An 8280-nucleotide genomic window follows, 5' to 3' on the forward strand; every position below is an offset into this window, starting at 1 on the left:
AACACATATTTGAGTGTGTCTCTATCATGTGCATTATTATCTCTATGTCTCTATCACGTGCATAAACACAGCACATCCATAACCCTCTCTCACATGCATTCTCTCTATGTCTCTATCGTGTGCACACAAACAACCCTCTCTCACCAACATACACATGCACATTGACTCTCTCTCTTCTCACACCCATCTTGCATACACACTCTCTCACACACATAGAAAATCTCTCTCTCTCTCTCTCTCTCTCTCTCTCTCTCTCTCTCTCTCTCTCTCTCTCTCTCTCTCTCTCTCTCTCTCTCTCTCGTTAGATAGATCATATTTAGTCTCTTGAGATTGTTTCTAGGCGATGTTAAAAAAGCTTCTTTCATCGGTGGGTGTGTGGGTAGATAAACAAAATGGGCTAACCCTTCTATCACCCAAGTGTGGTAGATTGGTTAGCTCATGGAGTTGTTATTCAACACGTCCTATGTTTGAATCTCGGTCCCATCTAGATAGATCATATTTGGTCTCTTGGGATTTTTTCTAGGCGATGTTAAAAAAGCTTCTTTCATCGATGGTCTGTGCGTAAATAAACAAAATGGGCTAGCCCTTCTACCACCCAAGTGTGGTAGATTAGTTAGCTCATGGAGTTGTTATTCAACACGTCCTATGTTCAAATCTCAGTCCCATCAAATAGTTCATATTTGAATACTTGTTGGGATTGTTCCTCAACTTAAAAAAGCTTCTCTATCTCTCTCTCTCTCTCTCTCTCTCTCTCTCTCACACACACACACACACACACACACACACACACACACACTCTCCACATGCACATCTATGATTGTGAATACATACATGTGTGTGTGTTTGTGAATGTGTTTATAAAATAGTATTAATATAATATTATTATATGTTTATATATAGTATATTTACTATATGTATATTGATTTATATATCATTATTATATTATACTATTATATATTTTTATTTTTTATTTTTATATTTTTATCTATTAATTATATATTTATATTATATTATTATGTGTATTTATATATTACACTGTATTATTTTTATGTCTTATAATTAAATTAGCATATTTATAATATATTATTCTATATTTCTTATGTATATATGTATTTGATTTTATTAATTTTATACTTATATTATATATTGAATATTATAATATAATATGCTAGTATAGATTTAATTTATATATTTATTTAATATCCTTACTTATTATATGTTTACATATTTTTATTATATATATTTGTATTCTATATATTTTATAGTTATTTATTATATATCTTTATATCTTTATATTTTTATATTGAATTATATATATTATATATTTTCTTTCTAAACATACCTCTACACTCCTCTCTCTCCCCTCCTTTCCCAAATATGTGCCCTCTCCTCCTCCCCCAGCCTTCTCTCTCTCTCTCTCTCTCTCTCTCTCTCTCTCTCTCTCTCTCTCTCTCTCTCTCTCTCTCTCTCCATGCTTGACATTTTGGAGAGTGGTATACCATCTACTCGGAGCTAATGTTGCTCCCATGTTTTTATGTTCCTAGTATTCCATGATGAGTTTCCATGGATAGTTTTGTATCACCCCAATGAGATAGCTATATTTATGTTTTCTTTCTGTTTTATTTTCCATTCCATGATGGGATATGCCATGGACATTATTGTATCACTTTGGTCTCATAAGCCCATTGGGTCTTTAGTAGATGCTTAATATATCTTTCTTTCTTTCTTTCCTCTTCCCAACACGTGGCTCCTCATCACCACACCCCCTTCTCTCTTTCCCCTACCCCAACACTTGGCTCTCTTCCAATCGTCAATGTGTCCCCTCCCGTCCCAAAAACTTATTCATAATAGATAGTACAGCACATATACATATACATACATACATACATACATACATACATACATACATACATACATATATATATATATATATATATATATATATATATATATATATATATAAACATAAGAGCAAGTTGGAAAAAACAACAACAAGTCATAGAAAACTTCAAATTGATGCAATTTTAAGTCCTTATTGTAATACCTATTTTTTAATATATACAAATAAAAATAAAAATCAAAGCAATTTTGCTATTAAAGTAATGACTATTGTATTTTTTCTCTTTGAGTTTATGGAATCTAAAATACACAATCTTAATTTACTTGCAAATCCTCAATTATTTGTAAATTCTTATGTTCTAAAAAGTTCTTGTATGAATTAAGAATATTTTAAAGAAATTCATGCATTACCATTTAAAAGAATTGAATTTTATAGTAGATCTTATGATCTTTTTAAATGCCGATAAAGCCACCTATTCCACTCATTGGAATGGGTGGTAATACAGTAGTCTATTTGCTCTTGATTCTATGTTGTCCATAAACTTACACCTAGTAAAATTGGTGTCAGTTCTAGACAAGATGGAATTTGATGAAACTACCTTACACAAGGAGTTGGTCCATGAAGTAAGAAACAAATTTTCTTCTATACCAAGTCAATTTGGTAACTCATCAAAGCCAATTTTGATGACAGTACATGCCTCTAGATATGGTTACGTGCTATCCACAATCTAGATAAATGAAAGAATTGGTGACAATACAGGTCTCTAAATTAGGTTATGTGCTATCCACAAGCTGATAATTAAAAGAATTGATGTTTCTTCTAGACCAAAAAGAATTTGATGAAACCCTCTTAGAATCATCTAGTACATGACCTAAGAAACAACTTTTATTTTTACATAAAGTTGATCCAGTGGATGATTTAAAACACATTTTGATATTCATATAGGTAGATATACATAGTCCTCAAATTTTTGGCAATAGAAGTGGCCTAATAAAAATTAAGACATCTCTAGATCTAAATAAAAACCTGATGATCCCAATGGTCACACATTAGATGCCATTGAGTGCTACATTTTGTCTTTTAATGTCACTTAGATCCAATGGACATATTTTGAGTTATAGCATTCACAAAATAATGGTTAATTTATAGAACACCTCAATGAGTTATGAAAAATGACAACTAAGTCATGCAAATGATAAGGTTTTTTTTTAATTTGGATTTCAAAATCCACTCCATCGACAGAGGGGATTCTAGAATCCAAAGGTGAATTCTAAATAAAGGTGGATTCTAAAATCCACAACTGTAGATGGAAATTTCACTTCCTTGATGCAAATTTGGATTTTAGAATCCATTTTGTTGATGGTGGATTCTAGAATCCACTCTATCGAGTTGTCGATGATCGAGTGGACTCTAGAATCCGAATTTCTATCCAACTGTGGATGGAAATTTCACTCCATTGATGAAAATTTGGATCCTAGAAAGACGAGTGGATTTTAGAAGTGACTTTGTCAATAGAGTGGATTCTAGGATCCAAATTGTTTTCAATGTAGTGGAAATTTTATCAATGGAGTGGACCCTATGTTATGTGCACATTATATGTGCATATACTAGAAGGCTAACCCACCCTAGGCATGTGAACATGGGAGCATGGGAACATGCTCTAGTGGGGCAAGGGTTACGTCTAACCTTGGGTTGAGGTTAGGGTCAGAGAATGAAGGGTCACACATGGAAATGGAGAGTCAAGAGTCACTTGAGGGCCCTCCTATAAAATAGGGACATGGGGCACTCTCAAGGGATGTTCTCTTATGTAGAACATTGTGTTTGTTCTCTTGCCAAATGTTTCATGCTAGAGCTATGTGCTGATGGAGTAAAGCCATATCTCTTGGTGGTGTAGGACACTACGGTAAGGTATGTGGTACTTCATTGTATTTATGTGTTCACCCTTGGACTCGGGGGTGGTCGGGTGGATGAGTATATGCTTAGTTTATGCATAGTTATTAGCTAGAGAGATCTTTAGGGTTTTAACATTGTAGAATCTAAATTTTTGTCTATGGAAAAAAAAACTTTATTCTATTAAGGGAAATTTGGATTTTTTGTCGAATTATGGATGAAACTTTTACTCTCAGAGATTTGGATTCCACTTTATCGATGAAGTGGATGCTAGACTCCACATTGTCAACAAAGTGGATTCTAAAATTCAAATTTTTGTTGACACTGTGGAATTCCTGTTGACGGAGTGGAGTGGATATGGTGTTGGGTCAGTGGTAGTTTGATGGTCTGTGTGCATAGGCAGGTGGGGGACAGTAGAGTGGGGATGCACACACGGGTGGGTGGTTGATGTATACACATGGGCAGGCTGTAGGGAAACAATGAGGAGGGGCACGGGTGGCTGGGTGGTGTGTGCACACGAGTAGGTGGCGGGGAAGGGGAGGACGGTGCAATTTCACCAAGCATCAGGGGCATGGCTGTGCAAAGGCCGGGTGGGGGTGCGGGGAGCGCATGGGCATGGGCATGGGCATGGGCATGGATAAGGGGATGAGTTGTGTGTGTGCACAAAAGGACAAGGGACGTTAGGCAAGGGCAAATAGACATGCAGATAGACATAGGGGGTGGATGCATAGGCAAGGTGGATGGGGGAGAGAGAGGTTTTTGGAGGTGTGCCCAGGCAAGGGGGGCAGACTGGGGTGGAGCATGGGCGTAGTTAGGGGGGTGGGAATCCATGAGGTCAGGGGATGAGTACTTGCCCATTACGCTACAAGGAGTGGCATTCAAGGTTGACGAGATAGTTCTAGAAATCTTAACAGAACACAAGATGGAACTAATTGAAAATGGATTGTTATCCGATGATACATTTATAGGTGTGAATCCCAATGAAGTTGTGTCCTAATTCATGAATTCTTTGATTGATAAGGCAAAGGAGTACAAAGAATTTCAATTACAAAAGGATATTGCATGGATTCATGGGGATGAGTTGTAAAAAGCTTGTAATGTGCTGACGGTTTTCAATATGGCGCGGGCTTATCGGCGGATTTGGGGGTGGGGGTAGCGGAGCATATGTGGGATGCACGTCTAGGGGATGGGTGTTATGTTCTCATATGTTGATTAAGGCAAGGGTTCACAGACAGGTGGACGAGTGTTGGTTGGGGATGTGCAAGGTGCACATAAATAGGGGTGGGTGCTAGTATACCCTAGTAGGCACAAGAGGGGGGTGCAGTGGCTAGTGCGTGTAAGGGGTGGGAGGTTGTGAGTTTGGGGGGTGGAGGGGTCAGTGTCCATGGACAAGTAAGTGTAGAGAGAAGGATCATGGACCCATGGGCGTGGGAGGTGAGGGGTAGTATGGACATTGGGTAGTGAGACAAGGCATCCAAGGGTAAGAGACACGGGCAGAGATAGTAATAAAGGAGAGAACATGTAGGTAGGGATTGGGCATGCAAGACACATAGCACAAGCCCATGAGTTGGGTGGATGCAAAAACGACTAAGCCCCAAAGAGGGCAAATGGGGTGAAAATGAAAAAATCTGGTAAAATTCTACCAATTTTAATAATGGCATGCAAGTAGTGTAAGAGATTATAGTGCAACAAGGTATCCAGTAGCAAGAGACATGGGGTAGCGAGACGTGGCACCCAGCGGAAAGAGACATGGACAAGAGATAAGGAATAAAGGAGAGGACATGTAGGCAAGGATTGGACATGCAAGACAAGTAGGGCAAGCCCATGACTTAGGTGGATGCAAAAACAACTATGCCCCAAAGAGGGCAAATGGGGGTGAAAAATAAAAAATAAAGTAAAATTTTAGCAATTTTAATAATGATGTGCAAGTAGTATAAGAGATTATAGCCAAAGAATTTGGATTTTTGCTTGTGTACTATTTGCATGATTTTTTATGTAGTTTCTTATTTTATTCAAAATTTTGATATTTTTTGTGAATTAGTGTAATATTCAAATAATAATGAGGTTTTCAACTTTTTGTTTGAGATAACCTTTTAAAAGCTTCAAAATATTTAAAATGGTGTGTTTTCAAGAGATTTTCTAAGAGAAAAAAAAAAGAATTGTTTGCATGATTTAGTTATCATTTTTCATAACTCAATGTTATATGTATATATGTATTTATAAATTTATTTTTATATTTTATTGAAATAACTCAATGTTATATGTATATATGTATTTATAAATGTAAATAAAAATACACACATACACATGTATACACACACATAAATATATATATATATGTATGTATATATAATTTATTTTTATAGTTTATTGAAATCTACTTCTCTCTCTCTCTCTCTCTCTCTCTCTCTCTCTCTCTCTCTCTCTCTCTCTCTCTCTCTTACACACACACATGCAAATATATATATTATATAATATTATGTTTTATTTCATTTACACACATATACATGCGTATTTATAAATATAAAGACATTAATATTATAAATATACACATATAATTTTAATTAATTAAATTTATATTTATATTAAATTTCAATTGGTGGGCATGTGTGGTGTGATCACTCTCAAATCAATGCATCTCACATGTAATCTCTCTCTCTCTCTCTCTCTCTCTCTCTCTCTCTCTCTCTCTCTCTCTCTCTCTCTCTCTCTCTCTCTCTCTCTCTCTCTCTCTCTCTCACACACACACACACACACACAAGTACATCCCCACACATGCACGAATACAAACATACATTGTCTCTATTATCAGGAGTTAATTCATAGAATATATATTCCCATGTTTTCTATTATTATGGATTGGAGTTAATCCATGGAATATGTATTCCCACATTTCTCACTTTTATAAATTCTCCTAAATGGTTTTAGATTGGGATGCCTTTCTAATCTGAGCGATCATAGCTTACTTTACACGTACGCAGGTGAATCTGTACATACACGGGAGTATTGGTTGCATCGTCTTCATGATATGAAGCTTCATGTAGTTGTTTATATTTTTAATCAATTAATTTATTCATTAATTATCTTAGTTGATGCAAGTGTAAACAATTGGACCAAATAAAGGAGGCGAGCTCGTGTTGGTCATGAATACCTTGAGATGATCGATTTTGAATGTCGATGAAAAATATTTGATTTTGTGACAACAGGCACCATTAATTTTCCTTGGAAACCATTTATATTTATTAGCAATATATATATATATATATATATATAATTTGGGACATGTGAAAGCTCCCTTGTGCATATTTGTTTTTTCAAGATATGTATACTTTTATATGGTTCAAGGTCAAATATATGTTTAAAGAAATTTAGCTTGCATGCTCAAGAAAGCTATTTTTAAAGCAAGCTACTTTTGAAGCAAGCTATTCCTCAAGAAGTCAACATATTTATAAAGTGCACTATTTTGATCCCCAAAAGCTATCCCAAAAAATATATTTAAGTACACCAAGAGGAAGTGTGGGCTCACTCTTGTGTGGGGGAAAATTGGACCCAATATTGTGTCTTGAGAGTAATTCTTTGTTCTATTTGTTCTTGATATTTTATATTGTTGCAATCCTTAATTTGGCTTGATCAACCTCCCACAACAATGGTATGAGCCAAGAGTGATTGCAATTAATTGAAAGTGGTGAAAACCTAGTGGACAAAGAAGTGGAAGAGCTTGGCCAAAGGTAAATTTTTAATTATAAAGCATAGAAAGACATTCTTTTATAGGTAACAAAAACCCATAATTCTTTTACCCAAGAGTTCTTTCAACGTGGAAACCCACTTGTCCAATTTCAAAACCACCTATAAAAACCACCCCAAAGCTCAAAGTGGTTTTCTTGAATTTAAACCCTCTTCCCGATCAACCACCTCATATGTATTTCTCCCATACCTAAGTCTTCAAAACCACTCTCATCTTACTTTCCAACTTCAATTCATCTTCACCCTCCTCCTCAAGAGCGCATAGCAAAAAATTCATCCTAAATGACTTTTCTCATTCACCTATGTGCTGCGGGATTCAAGTGCCTAAAGATTTCTTTTAAGCTTAAGTTAAGAAAGCTTTATAACTTAAAGCTTTTAAAAGCTATTAAAGCTTTAGTATTTCCAAACCTTATAAAAGCTTTCCTTAATAGCATTCAAAATCCATTTAAATTCTCAATTTTTTAAAAATATTTTCTCTCAACCCTCAGGCAAAATCCTACATGATTCTTTCTAATTCTCAATCAATTTCAAAATTCCAAATTTTATCTTTATCCTTCCATACCTCATTCTCTTACCCAAAAATACACTTTTTGAGCCTGAAAATTCCCAAAAATTCTTAGAAAATTGTAGAAAAAATCACTTTTTGGATAAATTTTGAGAGTTTTTGCAAGTGACTAAGCACAATTCTAACCACCTACCCTAATTAGTTCAAGCCTCTTCATCACAAACTTATGGATTTGGGAGTCGATTTCAACTAACCCATCAACGCAACCCTACCAAATGAAGATGCCAACACCCGAGATGGT

The sequence above is a fragment of the Cibotium barometz genome, chromosome 48, assembly GCF_041138505.1.
Source record: "Cibotium barometz isolate CiBa-2024 chromosome 48, ASM4113850v1, whole genome shotgun sequence".
NCBI classification, from domain to species: Eukaryota; Viridiplantae; Streptophyta; class Polypodiopsida; order Cyatheales; family Cibotiaceae; genus Cibotium; species Cibotium barometz.